The sequence below is a fragment of the Aythya marila genome (genome assembly GCF_965140915.1).
Source record: "Aythya marila genome assembly, chromosome: 1".
Taxonomy (NCBI): domain Eukaryota; kingdom Metazoa; phylum Chordata; class Aves; order Anseriformes; family Anatidae; genus Aythya; species Aythya marila.
Genome location: NC_139042.1, coordinates 38,226,077 through 38,245,939, shown reverse-complemented (window position 1 = coordinate 38,245,939; position 19,863 = coordinate 38,226,077).

The following is a 19,863-nucleotide window of genomic DNA, read 5'->3' as shown; positions in this document are numbered from 1 at the left end:
GTACTGATTAAGAGGGAGTGCTTTCACAGAAAGATTTATTATTTTTTAAAATTTGTTTTTAAATCATTGACTCATAGAATTTGTGTCCCAGATTAGCACATGGGAGAGTGGGAGAGCTGTAAATATAATGCTAAGGTTGATTTGTTTTGGTTTGTTTCTCTCTCCTTTTTTTTTTTTTTTTGAGACAACTTGACCTTTATTCTGCTTCTTGACTTCTAAACTATGAAACTATTTCTTATTGTCTTTTGCTAAGAAACAGATTCACTGTATCTGGTTGCCGTTGCATTTGCAGTTCTTTTTGAAGGAGACCAAACATCAATAGATTCCCCAAAACCTTGCTATTTGTTTTCATTGCTGTTAGTTGATTTTTTGTGGATGCTTATGTGCTTATGTCAAATCACATAGCCAACTTTATCTTGTTGAATACACTGACAGGCTTCTGGACTGCTTCTCTGAACTCTGGTAATTTCTTAGCTACACCTATCCTGATAAACAAGTCCATGCTGAAGGGGCACATTTGTGTGTGTGGAGGAGCAAACATAGGTCTGTGCTCCTCTGCATTTATTATTTGGAGAATTCCTCTATTATACCATTCCCAGAACCACAGGTGATTTTTTCTTCAGAAGCAACACAATGCACAGGAGAAAATTAAGGTATTTATGAATATGTCCACACAAGCATTTTTGTTCTTATCACAAACCCATCTTTGAAATTAATCTTGCAATTGTACCTATGAATTTGGCTTTGGTTCACACTTTAAGTTATCTAAACAGGATGTGAACTATGGTTAGGGCTTTGAGTGCCTCTTCTCCTTCCTGAAGGTTTGGCTGCTTGGGCTCAAAATCAACTTTGTCAGTGAATCAGAATATTCTGAGAAGCATCCCTCTCCTTGATTCAGAAGTTGTTGCAGAGAAAAGCTATTCTGTTCACATAGGTCAAGTCAACCTGGGATCAAAGAAGCTAAATGATTAATTAATGGCAGGTAACAAAACAGAAGTCAGTGAACTACACATTCAGAATTAATATCAACAATATCCTGATAAACTGCAAGATTACGTACTCGCAAAATGTTGATAATCACATACGAAGTTCTGAACACCTGTTCTGGTTTTGACTGGGATAGAGTTAATTTTCTTCCTAGTAGCTGGTCTGGTGTTGTGGTTTGGATTTAGGATGAAAGCAATGTTGATAACACTGTTGTGATTTTACCCTGCTGGGCAGCTGAACTTCACCACAACTGTTCTCGTACTACCCCACCTTGAAGTTAAAGAGAGAGAAAATGTGCTTAAAAGTGCTCAGGGGAACAGGAAATGGGGGTTGTGATCAGTCCACAGCTCTTTGTCTCCACCACTCCTTCATGGTCACTTTCTTCCCCTACTCCATCTTAGGGTCCCTCCCATTGAATGTCATCTTTCCTGAACTGATTGTATGTGGGTTTCCCACAAACAGCAGCTCTTCAAGAACTGTTTCAAAGATGGTCCATACCATGTGGTCCATCCTTCTGGAGCAAACTACTCCAGTATGAGTTCTGCAAGGATGGCAGCACCCACCAGATGGGTGTGGGCTTCTTTCCACGGGCTACAAGTTTGGCCCAGAATTTGCTCCTGCAGGGGCTCTCCATGCAGGAGAGCACATCCATCTACTACATCCTTCAGGTCACATCTATCTACTTCAGCATGGGTAGCAACGTGGAGATCTGCTCCACCATGGTACACCATGGGCTGCAGGGGGACAACCTGCTCCACCATGGGCTTCTCCATGGGCCACAAGGAAACTTCTGCTCTGGTACCTGGAATACCTCTCACCCTCCTTCTGCATTGACCTTGGTGTCTGCAGGGCTATTTCTTACTCCTCGCATGCCAGATGCTGTGATGCTAGTTTTTTTCCTGACCAGACCGGGTTGCTCATCCAACCTGGCTTTTAACAAACCCAGGGATGGGGCACCCACAGCTTCTCTGGGCAACCTGGTCCAGTGCCTCTCTACCCTCATTATGAAGAATTTATTCCTAATATTTAATCTAAATCTACTTTTTTTGTTGTTTAAAGCCATTACACATTGTCCTATCCCTACACTCCCTGACAGAGTCCTTTTCCAGCTTTTCTGTAGGCTCCCTTTAAATACTGGAAAGCTTCTGCAAGGTCTCCCTGGAGACTTCTGCTCTGCAGGCTAAACAACCCCAACTTCCACAGCCTTTCTTCATAGGAGAGGTGCTCCAGCCTTTTAATCTTCTTTGTGGCCCTCTTCTGGACTCATTCTAATTGCAGTACTCCGGGTGGGGTCTCATAAGAACAGAGTAGAGAATCGCTGCCCTTGGCCTGCTGGCCACACTTCTTTTGATGTAGCCCAGGATATGTTTTTCTCTGTCTTTGTTTTTTTTTTTTTTTTTTTCTTTTCCTCTCTCTCTCTCTCTTTTTTTTTTTTTTTAATTAATTAATTAATTTATTTAAGAGACAGAGAGAGAGAGATGGATGTAGGTTGCTGGGGAATATCTCCCATCATCTTTCCAGTCCTGGAACTTATTTGTTTTAAATTAAGTTACTGTTTTCTGCCTGAAAACTTTAAGAAGAAATATTTTCTTGGTCTAAGTCTTAGAATATTCAACAACAGTATTAGATGTCTAGGTTAGAGGTTTCCTTTTATGAAGAAGTATCACACTATATTGCATTGAATAATACCTGTGAATAAAATAATGTTTATATATGTATATAATCATATAATAAAATATAATATATTAATACAAATATAAAATAATTTATATAATAATGTTTATATACTTATATAAAATATAAAATAATGCCAAATATTAAGAATTTATAAGTAGAAAAAAAAAATAGCCATAGTTTATAAAAGTTTTGTCTTCAAAATACCTAGTACCTGCAGAACAAAAAAGCCAAGGAATTTTAACAAAGCATTTCAATAGGTCTTACGAGGTCAAGAAACAAACAAACAAGCAAACAACAAAATAACTTCTAAACACATTTTTTTTTCTCTAAAAAGGGAAAGAGCATATAACATAATTTATATGGCCACAAGATCATCATATTGATTCAAACTTATTTCTGTGTTACTGACTCTGAAATTCATTGACAAACTCACTACATAGAGTATTATGCCTGTAAGATTTTGTAGTGGGCTTACATGGCAAGGTTTTGGTAGCAGGGGGCCATAGGGGTGGATTCTGTGAGAAGGATCTAGAAGATGCCCCATGTTTGGTAAGGGCCCCACTGCAGACCAGAGCCGAGCCAATAAGCGATGTTGTTTTGCGCCTCTATGAGAGCATATTTAAGACAGGAAAAAAAAATGCTGCACCACACAGCAGCTGGGAGAGTGAGAGGAGTGAGGAACAGCCTTGCAGGTGCCAAGGTCAGTGAAGAAGGAGGGGGAGAGGTGCTCCAGGCGCCAGAGCAGAAGTCCCCTGTGGCCTGTGGTGAGGACCATGGTGAAGCAGGCTGTTCCCCTGCAGCCCATGGAGTACCACGGTGGAGCAGGGTTCCATGATGCATCCTATGGAGAAGACCATGGTGGAGCAGCTGGACTTGCACTGATGGAGGCTGAGGCATGTGGAGAACTCCTGCTGGTGCCATGGTGGAGCAGGGTTCCATGCTGCATCCCATGGAGGAGACCACAGTGGAGCAGGTGGACCTACACCAACGGAGGCTGCCACCTGTGGAAGACCCCTGCCCGAGCATATTCCAGGCCGGACCTGTAGCCCATGGAGAGGAGACCACGCAGGAGCAGGTGACCTGGCAGGAGCTGCTGCCCGTGGGGGATCCAGGTTGGAGCAATTTGGTCCTGAGGGATGGACCCCGTGGTACGGACCCATATCTGGAGCAGTTCTGGAAGAGCTGCTGCCTGTGGGAAGCCCACGCCGGATCAGTTCATCAAGGACTGCATCCCGTGGGAGGGACCCCACAGCACAGGGGACAAGAGTGACCAAGAAGGAGCGGCAGAGAAGAAGCGCTATAGACTGACCATGACCCCCCCATTTCCCCGTCCCCCTGCACCATTCAGGGGCTCAGGGGGGGAAAAAGTGGAAGAGGGTGGATGGGGGGGAAGGTGCTTTTGGTTTCTTTCCTTTGTTTCTCACTTCTCTCGTTTGTTAGTAATAAGCAATAAATCTTACTGTCTCCCTATGCCGAGTCTGTTTTGCCCATTACAATAATTACTGTGTGATCTCCTTGTCCTTATCTCAGCCTTTGAGCCCTTTTCATTGTATTTTCTCCCCGTTCCTCTTTGAGGAGGGGGAGTGAGAGAACAGCTGTGGTGGAGCTCGGCTGCCCACTCAAGTGAAACCATCACAGATTTAGAAAAAGATTCTCCATGCATTTTTGAGTCACTTATGACACAGTGTTTACTACTAAGAGAATATTTAATCTATTCTGTGCAGGAATATATCTGGTAGAACACTAAATGTTTAAAATAGAAGGGTGTAGAAAGCTGTAAATTATCCTTATTTCACAAAGTACTGTAAAATGTTATCAGTTGGGAAATCCAATACAGGAAGTTCAGCCTTCAACTTGGATGTTGTGTCATTTCTGTTAGCCTTTCTTAAATATCTTGGTTATCTTAGTATGTTGCATATGGTGTCTATGTTTACATAGCAGAAACTTTTAAAGAAATGCAGAGTAATAATTAATGTCAGGATGTACCTGTTTTGGCTAGGATAGAATTAATCTTCTTCCTAGTAGCTGGTATGGTGCTGTATTTTGGGTTTAGGATAATAATAATGCTACCATGATTATGTTTTTATTGTTGTAGAGCAGTGCTTACACTAAGTAAAGGACTTTTCAGCTTCTCACGCCACCCTGACAATGAGTAGGCTGGGGATACACAAGGAACTGGGAGGGGACAGAACCAGGACAGCTGACCCAAACTGACCAGTATTCCATACCATGTGATGTAATGCTGAACAATTAATATCGGGTGACCGTCTCTATTAACCCACAAGCTTTTTTTTTTTTTTTTTTTTTCCTGATTTTCTCCCCCATCCCACTGTGGGGTAGGGTGAGCAAACAGCTGTGTGGGGCTTAGCTGCCTGCTGGGTTAAACCACAACAGTTTTTTTGACATCCAAGGTGAGATTGCTTCAACACATCTCACGTCCTCCTCTAGTGATATTTTGAAATATTTGCCTTTTGACCAGTCCATAATCAGTTCCAGGATGCCTGGGTGACTGGGGTTACCTATTCGAGCCTGCTGTGTGATCAGTACAACCCACTTACTCCATGTAACATCAATTGCATGCTGTGTAGACGAGTGCCAGCAGGAACTGGGGACTGTAATTTGGAATGCGCATGCTACAGAAACCCATGACATCTAGGAAAGTTTGTGTTTATTTTGTTGTTATTTCGTGGAGACATAGCTGTTGTTGTTGTTGATCATATCCATTGGGATCTGACAACTTCCATCTTGCCATTTTGTGTTCCTCACTACAAGAAAGACATTGAGGCCCCAGAGTATGTCCAGAGAAGGGCTACAAAGCTGTTTAAGGGTCTGGAACACAAGTCCTGTAAGGAGCGGCTGAAGGAACTGGGGTTGTTTAGTCTGGAGAAGAGACCTTACTGCTCTCTACAACTGCCTGAAAAGAAATTGTGGGAAGCTGGAGGGCAGCCTCCTCTTGCAAATAACTAGCAACAGGACAAGAGGGCCTCAGCGTTGCCTCAGAAGGCCTCAAGTTGTGCCAGGGAAGGTGCAGATTGGAAATTAGCAGAAATTTATTCTCAGGAAGAGTGGTTAAGCATTAGAATGGGTTGCCCAGAGAGGTGGTGGAGTCACCATCCCTGGGAGTGTTTAAGGGAGGGTTGGGTGCTCAGATACATGGTTTAGTGGGTGACATTGGTGATAGAGAGGGTGGTTGAACCAGATTATCTTGGAGGTCTTTTCCAACCCTAATGACTTTATGATTTTATCTCTAAAACCTTTATCTCCTATGTTTCCACCCCTGGGGCAGTCTTTTCCAGGTGTTTTAGACACCCTTCCATGTAAAAGCAATGTGACCCACAGTCTGCTGCTAAAGAAATGGGAAAAAAAATGCTTTAGTGATATCAATTTCAATTGTGGCATAGCATCTGGCTGCCTTTGACTCCAGTTTGTATTGGAGTTCTAGTTATGTGTGGCACTGCAACACTCAGCAGTGGTGTGACTTCATTCAGGCCATGATATTCCATTCAGTCTCCACTCGCCACCACACTTTCACACTAACTATTTAGTATTACTGAAGGGTGAGCAAGTCTTTCTGATCACTCCTTGGCTGTCCAGTTATGAATCAACTTATGGACTTTGCAATTGCCTAGGTGATGGCACAACTTTTTCAAGTATTCCACCATTTTTTAGGATTTTTCACTTGTTCAAGAGTAAAGTTCCAGAGCATTGGAGGTACCCACTGTTCTAGGTGCCTGCCCATATCCTTCCACACTCCCTGTCACTCATAACTCTCCTGCCTCCAGGACAGATTTCTGAATGGCATTCCTAAGTAGTTGTTTAGCCTTAAACAAAACCTGAAGTTTTAACCTCAAGAGACATAACAGTAAGAACATGCTGGTTTGAACATCCCAAGGATATTCAAAGTTTTGAAGAGGTATCATAAGCAGCCTGGAGGAGAAAGGGGATGAAGAAGAAAGAGAGAGTGAACAAGTTGGAAAAATATCCATCCTCATCCCCTCCATAGTTTGGCACCATGAGGAGAAAAGTTAAATGGTGTAATTATTAAAAGTTTCTGAGATATGGTTTCTGAAGTATGAAGATGACGGCAATGCTGAGTATAAAAAATGAATTAGTCTTATGACTAGCAACTTTATAATATCATAAGTCAGTGTTACACAGCACAAAGAAATAATAACCTTGAGGCAGCATTAAGACAGGTAAGCATCATATCAATGTCTACTTGGTACTAGGTGTTCTAAGTCCTATTAGAGTCAGTGGAAATTTGGGGTTTAATTCAGTTGTTCATATGTACATGTTTAGCACCATATAAAATGCCCTTGATTTACATTTGCACAGGTTGATATGACACAGATCCTACTAGAGTCTCACACTCATTTTTCCTGTCAAATGAAGATCAGGGTGAACCACAGATGGCAATATATGCCATCAAGCCTGTTATATGGTATCTTCAGAAAACATCTGGAATACTAATATTCTAAAAACAACGTTACTGGCTTTCTTCTGGCTTTCTTTTTTCGTAATTTCTTCTGCTGGTATAAACAAATTTAATTATTATTATCTTTTTGATCAACAGATGCTTTCTGTAAGACATTTTGTAAATTGTACAAAATTATTCTTATCAGAATAGCAAGCTTAATCCACAGTCATCACATAGTTCCAGGAACAGTGACTTCAGGAACTAGAGATTATATAATTTGCCACAGGCATTTGACATAACTGTTGTTTTTGTTTGTTTGTTTGTTTTGTTTTGTTTTCCTGCTGATTGAAGTTAAGGAAGTCAGAGATGGATAACAAAATATTTTCATGTTTGTGAGTGTTGGTTTGTGAAATGACATGAAAAGATTATGTTTCTGTATGTTCTTCTAATTTTTAAAACAAGGATTCCTCAAGTCTGCCATGAAAATACCATTACTAAACTATTCCTGTCTAATATATTTCAAAGATTTTATTTTCTTAATAATATCAGTATACCTTTTACAAGTTCAATCAAAAATGTGTCTTACTGCTTTTAACAATGTTCTGCCAGTGAAAGTCTAGCAAAGAACTCATAATTGTGAGTTATTTTGAACAGAAAATATATTTTAACTCAACAAGAGAGCACTATATATCAATCTGATTTCTGAGATTGTCTTTTCCTCACCTCCTCCTGTGTGGTCTCCTCTCCACAGGCTACGGGTCCAGCCTGGAATTTGTTCCAGCAGGAGTTCTCCACATGCCTCAGCCTCCATCAGTGCAAGTCCAACTGCTCCACCATGGTCTTCTCCACAGGATGCATCATGGAACCCTGCTCCACCGTGGTACTCCATGGGCTGCAGGGGAACAGCCTGCTTCACCATGGTCCTCACCACAGGCCACAGGGGACTTCTACTCCGACAGAAGGAACACCTCTCCCCCTCCTTCTTCACTGACCTTGGCACCTGCAAGGCTGTTCCTCACTCCTCTCACTCTCCCAGCTGCTGTGTGGCAGCAGTTTGTTTTTCTTCTTTCTTTCACAGAGGCACAAACATCATCGCTTCTTGGCTCGGCTCTGGCCAGCGGCAGGGCCCTTATCTAACACCTTCTGATTTCTTCTCACAGAAACGACCCCTATGCCACACACTCCTCCCTCCCTCCTGCTATCAAAACTTTGCTACGTAAACCCACTACAGGTTATCACTTAAAATTGGACAAAATTATGTATTTAAAATAGAGAATTTTACAAACATTGCATTTCCTTATTTAAGATGACAATGAAATGGAGCAGTAAAATTTCAAAATCTCTTTAACCTGGAATGTGGAAAAGCATTCACTAGAATCCAAAACTCAAATAGTAGCCCACACCCTAAGTAGAAATTCAGTATTATGAATTGTAACCACCACCTGGGAAAAAAAGAAGGTACTTAGATCTACCTAAAACTGTCCTTGGTGCTCAGCTTTATTTGTCCATACATAGACATGTTAATTCACACCTAACAATGTTATATTTTCATGAATTTTTAAAACAAGAATTCCACGAATTAACATGTCTATGTATGGACAGACTTAAAGGGGTAGGGTAAAGTAGGCTGATCAGTCCTCTGTCTAATAGATTATAATGCATACACAGTGTCACCACCACATCAAGTTAAAATACTCATTTAAGGACTAACAGACTAGATGGGCTACACAGAAGTGTCTAACACTTCCTTACAAATTTAGAAGCCATAGACTATTAGAAAGTCATTAAGTTAAATTAAGTCGAAGCACACAGTAAATGTCAAATATGTTGAACAGGGGTGCTCCTATTCAGGAGTTAAAGTAGCTCCCAGTCACTATAAATTTGATTTCTTTGATTTGTTCAATGAATAAAATATAATGAAGTAACTTTTTCCAAGAATTGGCTTCTTCTTCATTAGTATTTCGAATAAAAACAATATTGTAGTTTTGAGGTGAATCTTCTGACTGTCTCCATTTAACATTTGTTGATTCAGCTTACACAACAGTTTTGATCCCCACAACAGATTTCTGTGAGGGAAAGCTAAATGAGAAATTACATTTTATGAGTGAATTAATATGTGTTAGCCTCAGATTGGAAAATAAAGATCTGAATCTTCAGAAAGATTGATGTTACTTGTGTGGTGGGTATGTTCAGTATATGGGATGAAATTAAAACTAGTCAGTAGAAAAAAAACAGACATTACATGATGTGCATGGAGTCCACTACTGATTCCTTTGATATACTTATTTTCTCCTATTCTCTCTGAATGCTTTGATATTGTAGATACAACCAGTGAGAACCAGTCACCACATGGTGAATATGTTTTAACTTACATATTGGTTGGTTTGTTTTAGCTGTGGTATGTAACAGCTGTCATCTAGAGCAAGAAATTCCTCCTGTAGCATTTTTTTTCCTGGTATTTCTGCACTGTAGTTCTGTGATTAATCTTTGAGCTGGGATTTAGCTTCTTAAGCTAATTTTGTAGTGTGATTTTAGATATGCCCCCCTCTGAATCCTCTGCCTTTTTATTATTTTTTTATGCAGAAGTTTCTACAGATCCTGTGACATATTGATTGGGCCCATAAAAGGTTTCTTACGTACCCTCCAAAATCTTTTACATCTGTGTGACTGAACTGAGCTCAGACAGTCATTTAAACATTGTTTACACACAGATTATTTAAGCAATTTGTGTCCAATTCTGTGTGAGACCTAGATCATCAACAATTTCAAGTTCCGAATTCAGCTAAAACTTTTTCAAGTGTTAGTATCGATTGAGCACTTTTGTTTATTGTTCATCTATTATTAAGTGATAAAACAATTACAGAAAGGACATGTGTTTTATGATACTGAGGAGGAATGGAACTGTTTATTTGCTTTTGCACATGCAAGTTCAATTTCTCAAGTTAAAAAAGAACTTCATGCTTACACATTATGAATTAAAGACTTAGCTGAGCAATTACACAGGCATTTAGCAAAACAGTTGCTGAGGTGTAACTTGGTTTTAGCTGTCCAAATTCAGAAAAAATGGTTAAACAAAATGGTATGTTATGTTGGTTCATTTATACAAGAGTGGGAATAATCTTGTTAAATCCAGACATCTTCAGTATGTTTCTCTGCATCTTTGTTAGCCATGTCATATTTTATTATATGGAATCAGCGAAAATAACTTTGTCTAGGGTTCAAGTAGCCTCTGCACTTGAACATGCATGAAATGAAGGGAATTGTGCAGTATGAATGGTTTGGAATAGAAGAGACCTTAATTATCATCTGATTCCAACCCCCCTGCCATGGGCACACCTTCCACTAGACCACATTGCTCAAAGACCTATCCAACCTGGCTTTCAACACTGTCAGAAATGGGGCATCCACAACTTCTCTGGGCAACCTGGTCCAGTGCCTCACCACCCTCACAGTGAAGAATTTCTCCATAATCTCTAATCTAAATCTACCCTTTTTTAGTCTTAAACCCCTGTCACTATGCTTCCTGACAGAGTCCCTCTCCTACTTTTCCCTGTAAGCCTTTTTTTTACAGAATCACAGAATTGTCTAGGTTTGAAGAGACCTCAAGATCATTGAGTCCAACCTCTGACCTAAAAGTACTTTTTAGGTACTAGAAGGGTGCAATCCATTCTAATACATCCATGTCCTTTTTGTGCTTGAGGCCCAGAGATTAGCACAGTGTTCGAGGTGAGGTCTCATGAGAGCAGGGTAGAGAGGGACAATCACTTGTCTTGACCTGCTGGCCACATTTCTTTTGATGCATCCCAAGATATTTTGGCTTTCCGGGCTGCAAGTATACATTGTAAGCTCATGTTGAGCTTCTCATCAACCAATACCCCCAGGGCCTTTTCCTCAGGGATATTCTCAATCCTTTCTTTGCCCAGGGATTGCCCAAGCCCAGATGCAGCACCTTTAACTTGACCTTGTTGAACTTCAGGAGGTTTGCACAGGACCACCTCTCAAGCCTGTCTAAGTCCCTCTAGATGGCCTCCAGTGTGTCAGCCTCACCATACAGTTCGGTCTCATCAGCAGACTTGCTGAAAATGCACTCAACTCTACTGTCCATGTCACTGACAAAGATATTAAAACAGCACTTGTTCCAATACTGGCCCCTGAGGAACACCATTCTATACTTATCTCTACTTGTCCATTGAGCTGTTGACTACAACTTCTTTGTGTGCAGCTGTCTAGCTGATTCCTTATCTACTTGGTAGCCCATCCATCAAGTCCATGTCTCTTCATCTCAGAGGCAGGACAGTGTCAAATGCTTTGCACAAGTCCACATAGATGATGTCAGTTGCTCTTCCCATATCCACCAATGTTGTAACCTAGCCACTGGATTTGTCAAGCAAGATCTGCCCTTAGAGAAGCAGTGTTGGCTGTCACCAATCACCTTCTTATTTTCCATGCACCTTAATATAGCTTTCAGGAGTACCTGTTTTGTACCTTGCCAGGCACAAAAAGAATGCCCTGTAGCTACATATTATCATAGAATCATAGAATAATTTAGGTTGGAGAAAACCTCCAAGATTTTTTTTGTTATTGTTAATAACTTGGTTTGGTTTGATTGTGATGGCTTTTGTTTGTTTATTTTATTTTATTTTATTTTATTTTATTTTATTTTATTTTATTTTATTTTATTTTATTTTATTTTATTTTATTTTATTTTATTTTATTTTATTTTATGTGTGCTTTGTTTTGGGGGAAAGGAGGAAGGGCAGGAGGTCTCCATCTATTTGATATAAGTATTTGGAGAATAATGCAATGGACAAAGCTAGACTATGTTCACAATAAAAAGACAACTATTTCTTATGCTTTACATATTTAAACATATCTCTATCTATCTCTTCCCTCCTGCAGTGACAGAGGACTCTGATTCATGTTCAGATTTTATTGTACTCAAACCCCCAGATTTTTTTTTTTTTTTTTTTTTTTTTGTACAGCTGCTTCTTAGTCATGGTTTCTCATCTTATATTTTTTCACTTTATAACTGAAGAGCATAATCTTGGAATTTCTGTTAAGTTATTGCTTTATTTTTTCAACTTGTTTTTCTAATGTGTTGCAATCATTGATATTTCTTATCTTCTTTTTCAGTGTATTGGTAGGATTTCCCACATTTCATCATCAGCAAATTTAGCAGATACATGTTTTCTAAATTAAAATGTTGAAGAGTTCTTGACTCTGAAGAGGTTTTTGCAGTATTAAATACAAATTGTTGTGAAATATGGGAATGCTTGATAACAATAAATATTTTACTGAATTTTCTTTTTAAAATATGATTCAGATGGTTATGTATGATATCCGAATAACCTAGGGAAATAAATGTAGGAAATATTTATTTATTTATTTATTTATTTGCTTTATGAGTGCTATATTGCTGCTCAATGTAAATAAAATTGCAGGTCTCTAGAGAATCTTGAGAATGCTCATGATTTTGGATTGCATCCAAGTCTGTTATACTTCTATTACATCAGTTGCACAGAATTCTGTAATTTATGTGTAAAGTACCAGTAAAGAGTTTCCATTGAAAACTTTGTGTTTTTTTTTTGTTTGTTTGTTTTTTGTTTGTTTGTTTTACTGTGCTTTTGCAAAAAGATTTTCTGCTTCTCACTAAATATGAATGGGAGATTAATTATCAGTGCTAAAAATATATATTGATACAATTCCAGTATGTTAACTGTAGCCTGCTAATTAGATATTTACAAAAAAAGTTACAAATGTCTCCAAGTATTTACTTATACACCTTTTTTTGTTATATTTTGTTATATTTTGTTTGTTATATTTTGGCTCTGTCCAAAGGAGGCTTTCTAAGAGGTGTCTCTATGTTACAGCTAATAGAAAGCAAAAGGTATACTTACTGTTTAAGCTTCCACCATTTTATCTGAGTGAGGATGATTCTCTTTTCTCACATTGCAATTGTTTTCTTGGCTACCGTTCATTAATTATGACCAAAGAATAATGTTCATATGTCATGTGGTGATATTATTACAGGATAGCTCTGCACTCAAGAATCAAAATCAATGATAAAACCTAAGTATGGAGTGTTACTGGAATTGTCTGCTGTTTTCTTATCTTCTACTTCTTGTTTTTCTTAGAGAAACTAAATGTCTTCCTGTGATTCCTTGTTAACAAACCTCATGAAAGGCAAGCTCCATGTACCTATTCACATACACAGTAGGTTATTAATTCTCACTATTGGAGAAGAGGGATGCTTACCGTAGTTTAGTCTAAGTAGATAATAAGAAAACCTGCGGGAATCTGTATGTCGCCATAAGAAGCTACAATAAAGACGCTTAGATCTTGTATTAGCCTCTGTGATTACATCTATATCTGCTAAGTGGTGAACTGAGTCTTAGAGAACTGGCTTGAACCCTTGTATCAGTTCACTGACCAAAACCACAGTACCATAAATAAATCAGAAGAGCAGTATGAACCACTCACAGTCATAAAAGTTTAGAATAAATAGCTTTCCCAAAGCTCAATATTTTTGATAGAAACAACATGTATGGGTATATGATTTGTACAGAAGATACAATGAATAAGTTTTTTTCTGTGTTATCTTTACTAAAACACTTCTGGGAAGTAATATATAGTTAGTCTGGTTCAGTGGATTCTTAACAATTATCTAATCAGGTACAATTTTATTTATTTATTTATTTATTTTTAATAAAATCATTAAATTCTAGATTCATTATCTGAACTTTGGTAGTTACTGGGTTTGGATGAATTTGTAACTTAAAGCAAAGAAACAAAATTATTAAAAAAAAAGAAAAAGAAAAAGAAAGAAAAAGTGAATTACAGATAAATGACAAAAAAGTAAGAAATTTAGGGTAAAGTAGAACTTAAAGATGAAATTGTAATATCTGTAATATTATTCTAAAGAATGAGCAAAGACCATTGTCAGAGGGGGAAGGCTAGATTTTTCTTGTGATAGCAGTGCAATGACATTTTGTGAAAAATGTGGAACACATCTGAAAGAAAGAAGACAACAAAAACTATGACAAAGTCTGAGGCAAAATAAGGATTTTTTTTTTTTTTGCTTAAACTAACACAGAACTAAATTATCTTATTTAATTTAGCATATTTATATCTGTTTCAGTGAACTTGAGATTGCATTTCACATAATCACAGGACAGATAATGTTGGAAGGTACCACTTGAGATCATTTAGTCCAACACTCATGCTCAAGCACAGTCAGCTAGAGCATGTTGACACAACCATGCCTAGTCAGGTTTTGAATCACCCTAAATAGATTCTAAAGCTTCTGTAGGCAACCTTCTCCAGTGAGCAAGCATGCTCACACCAAAATTGTGTGGGTATTTTTGTGTATGTTCATATGGAAATTAATGTGTTTCAGTTAGGGCCTGCTGTATTTCATCTTGTCACTGGGTATCAGTGTTTGGTTCCATCTTCTTTACACTCTCCTATGAGGTATTAATAAGATCCCCCCTGTGTCTTTTTTTCTTGTGTCTGAATGGTTCCAGCTCCCTCAGTCTCTCCTTTTATGAAATAAGCTCTAGTCCTTTAATCATCCTCACAACCCATTCTAACATCTTTACAGTAAATCTGTACTTTTTGTGTACTGGGAGCCCCAAAATTGACACAATACTCCAGGTGTAGCCTCATTGGTACTAACTAGAAGGGAAGGATGACCTGCTGGTAACATTTCTCTTCATGCAGCTTTGGAGGTTATTGGTCTTGCTCACAAGGGTATGTTGATGGATCCCGGGCAGCTTGCTGTCTACTAGATCCCGTATGTCCCCTTCTGCAAAGCTACTTTCCAGCCAGTCAGACCACTGGATAAACTGGTGCATGAGGTTATTTTTCCGCAGGCGTATTTCTCTTCACAAGGTTTCTGTTTGCCCATCCTCTAGCTTGCTGAGGTCCATGTGGAAGGCAGAACATCCATCTGGTGTATCAACTAATCCAAGTTTTGTACCTTCTGTGAAATTGCAAGCTTACCCCATCCTCATTACAGAATCACAGAATCACAGAATCATTTAGGTTGGAAGAGACCTCCAAGATCATCTTGTCCAACCTCTGACCTAACACTAACAAGTCTTCCACTGAACCATATCATCAAGCTCTACATCTAAACGTCTTTTAAAGACTTCCAGGGATGGTGACTCAACCACTTCCCTAAGCAACCTGTTCCAGTGCCTAATAACTTCAGTAGAGAAGTTTTTCCTAATATCCAACCTAAACATTCCCTGGTGCAACTTTAGGCCATTCCTCCTTGTCCTATCACCAGAGACATGGGAGAATAGACAACTCCCTACCTCGTTACAGCCTCCTTCAAGGTACCTGTAGAGAGTGATAAGGTCACCCCTGAGGCTCTTCTTCTCCAGTCCAAACAACCCCAGATTCCTCAGCCACTCCTCATAAGACTTGTTCTCCAGACCCCTCACCAGTTTTGTCACCATATAATAAATTAATAAAGTTGTTAAACAGTATTGGACATGGTATCCACACCTGGGATGGATACAGCTGGACTTTGTGCCCAACCATTCAGTTAGATTTCAATCCACTTCATTATCCATTTATATAATCCAGCTCACGTACTTGATGTAACCCAACTCACTCTAATCCAATTGGACAATTGCCATGAGATTCCTATTAATATCATGACAGAGATGGCAAAAAGTCAATGATATATAATTGATAAGAAGTATGTGTCAATGGAGTAGAGGTAGGCAAGTACAAGGTATATTAGACTCAAAGACTTATCAAACAATGCTAGGTTACCAAAACATAACACTTAAAATTATTTTTTATATAGTCTAGTCTCTCTTTTTTCAAATACTTTTATTTCTTTTTTTTCCCCAAGCAGTTCCAATAACAAAGCTACTGTGCATTTTAGATTATACCCGTACAGCAGATTTCTCTCTAGTTTTTCTGTGAATACACAGAAAAATTTACTAAGTACATAGAGTGTGTTTTCATGTATATTTTTCCTCTCCAGGCCATAAAAGACCCTAAACTGAACTCAAAACTAACACAGTTGTAAGTTCCTTTATGGATGGGTGAGATTCCAAGCCTGCAAAAATAAATAAATAAATAAACAAACAAATAAATTTAAAGAGACAGACATCAGTAACCCTGAAGTACAGAGAGAAGATGAAGTTTAAGTGTACATTTGTGCAGTATTGTAGCCAAGTGATAGAATAAGTGTAATGACTTAATTTACCTTTATGTAATACCTTTGTTATGTATGACTTTATTAGTCAATGGTAGTTAAAAAAGAAATTATGATCTGATGATAGCGTACCTGAAACAGCTCTAGGCAGAAAAGGTTAGACATAGATGTCAATACATGAACTAGCAGTAAGCTGAATAATTCTCCAGACCATATTGACTATATTGATTAAGTGTCCACTGATTATGCTGACAGCTGTGATATTTTTTCATGTATATTCTATACATAGAAATACAAAAAAAGAAAAATAAGTATCAGCTGATGTCAGAGATTAAATGTCCAGTGAAAGAATATCTGAAATAAAGCCTTGCAGTCACTGTGGTATCATAACAGCTGAGGTATACAGATAAATAAATGTTTTACAAAATAGTATTGATGGTCTGCCTCATGAGAATGGTCATCTTCCAGATTCTCTTCCTCTATATTCATTTTGTTTAATGATTTTTTTTGTTTGTTTGCTTGTTGTTGTTTTTGAGTGTATGTGTTCCTTTCCTATATATGACAAATGCATAAATAGAGTCTAAAATACAAATGTGTACTCAACAATTAAACAGTTTCTCAAGCAGTGCACCACCAGGCTGATGTGAACTGACAGTACTTACACTCAGGTGTCACTGTCCAAGATGCATATTGACAAAATATTTGGCTTGACAGATCTTACTGTTCAGTTTCACCACACTATGCGGTATCCCCTTGCTTAAAAGGAAAAGTTGAGGGATAATTGGTTTAGTATGTAAGAAGTTCATATTCATGAGGGCATCCTCTGTGCCTTTAGATCTTCATGACTGTTCATCTGTTCTCCTTAGATATATCTATTCCTTCTCTAACCTTCTCTGCAAGGCTCTTGATTATCCTACAACTCTGAAAAAAAAAAATGTGTTTTTTGTTTGTTTGCTTGTTTGTTTGTTTGTTTTTTCTTCTTTGTTTCAATACAACTTCTGGATGATGGAATGAATGGTTCAGGAACATAGTGCATTTCTGAAATAGCTGAGTATCTGTGAATTCCTGATAAATTAAAATTTACCATATGACTACAAAACTGCAAATATCTTGATTGACAATAAGTAAAAATCGGAAACCTGCCAAAACTGTATTTCTATTAAGAGATGTTAAGTAATAGGTAAAGCTTGAATAGTTAGTTCACAGCTATGTTGTGTTTTATTGCTTACTTCCAAATTTTTCAATTTGGTATGAGCCAGAACTGGTAGAAGAACACTACAAAGTAATCCAGTTTATGTCTAAAATTTTTTTATTCTGTAAACATGTAGTGCAGAGTAAAAATAATTACATATTATATGTGCAGTTTAGACGTACAAGGATCATGAAATAAAGGTTGTGGTGAATTGGTGAAGAAGGGCAGAAATGGACTACATTCATGCAATTGATGGTTTGACAATAATGTGACAAGAAGAGAGGTAGAAAAACCTGAACTGTCGGTGACGTTAACCATGAAAACCTGAATTTCCTAAATAGTATGTGACAAGTTAAGAGCAACACTACAAAGCACAGCAGACAAGTACACACTATCAGAGATTTAATGTCTGAGACGGATATAGAATGAATATTCGGTGATAAACATTTTGATTATAGCAAATGTAGCCAAAATAGAGGCCTGCTACACCAAGTGGCAGAGGTATCAGTGATAACTACATGGCATCAAATCTGTGTTACTAATATTCACAGATAATTTACAATGCAAATGATATACAATTTAAAGAAGAAACATTGTATGTGCAGTGATGACAGATGGGCATAAAGATGATGGAGCCAGGCACGGTAATAGTTTAAGAGGCAAGATGCACAAGTGGGAACATGGGAAATTCCAATTAAATATAAGGAAAAAAAAATATGATGAAGGTGGTCAAAGAGTAGAATGGGTTGCTTGGTGAGGTTGTGGTATATCCATCCTTTGAGGTATTCAAGACTTGACTGGACACAGCTTTGGACAAACTCATCTAATAAGACCTGTTTTGTACAGGATTTGGAGTATGTCTTCTCCAGACACCCCTCCCAACTTAAATTATCTTATGTTTCTAATATGGACTATTTTTAATTTCATAGTGCTGCTATGGTTGTGATGGATGATAAAAGGACTTAAGAAAATAAGCTTTGTAAGAACAGATAGCATGTCTTATTGTTTTGGAAAAACAAACAAACAAACAAACAAACAAAAAAAACAAACAACTAAAAACATATACAAGCTTACATGTCCAACAACTCTTTATTATCCAACACTACATTACCCATGCATTGTATTAACCAGTTTTGAGCCTATCTGAAAGCAGAAGTCCATGGCACAAATTTCATGTTTCTGTCCTCAGATCTTGCTCTTCATGCTGGACAATGTTTCTAAAGATGATATGGTTCAGAATTTACATACTTTTGTATCACCAGCATTTTTACTTTATTAGCGTTGTTTCTTTCTGTCCTTGTCCTTCCGTATTAACCCATAAAATCATGAGTTGTCTATAAAACATAGAATACGATATATAAAAAATCCCAAAGATAGATGTATTGATAGTACCAAGAAATCATCTAGACAAACAAACAAACAAACATCCTTACAAATAACAGTCCAAATATTTTCTTCCCTTTTAGAGTAGTGGGAATAGAAAGGGAAAACACGGATCATAGTGACAACAGCGATTACTAAAATAAGCACACATCACTGTAAGATGCACTTTACTGTGAAGGAATAATCACTTTATGGCCTTTGTTTTTATGACCTTTGTACTCATGTTAGCTGTCATCTTGCCAGGTGTCAGCATCTTTCAAATAAACAATGTCTTTCTTCCAGTTTAGGTTCACTTTCTCCTCTTATGATTTTCCATTGTTATTAGATTGTTTTCTGCAGATTCAGCTGTTTCAATTAGCATATTTTTCCAAAGGTTCTTTGCCATGTAAGCATTAGACATTTACGTGAAATGAAATACAAAATATCTCCTTTCACTTTATTTTGGTTTTACATTTTCTCTTTTATGTTACATTAAGCCTTTCTAGTCATATATGTTAAACAGATTTCATTCTTTCCTGTATGCTGATTAAACACTGTTACCAATCACAACTACAGGAATATTTCTGCATACCTATGAATAAAGATGTTTAATTTGGGACCTGGATTTAAACTGTTAATCTACACTGATAGAATGTCTAAGTCATGGTCTCTACTTCCTGTTCACCCGTGCAGAACTGACATTGCGTATTTTAAGTATATTCATTTTCCCACCAATTCCAATAGGCAGAACAAATATTTTGGCTAATAAACTAAAACAAAAAATCTATTTTATCTCTGTTGTTTGTCCAAATTTGGTACAGATTATCAAAACAGTGAAATTATCATGAAAAGTATTGGTCTTGATTCTAGTATCTTTATTAGCAAGGAAACATCTGGTTGGAATTATGAAATACATATAATATTTGGGAAGTAGTTGGTTAAGGAGGGAGGAATGTGACCCTAAACTGAAAGGTTGGTTATAGGTTATGCTTGGAACAGTACAGAACAGATCTGATGTTTGTCTATTTCTTTCCTTGAAATATTTCTTGCTTC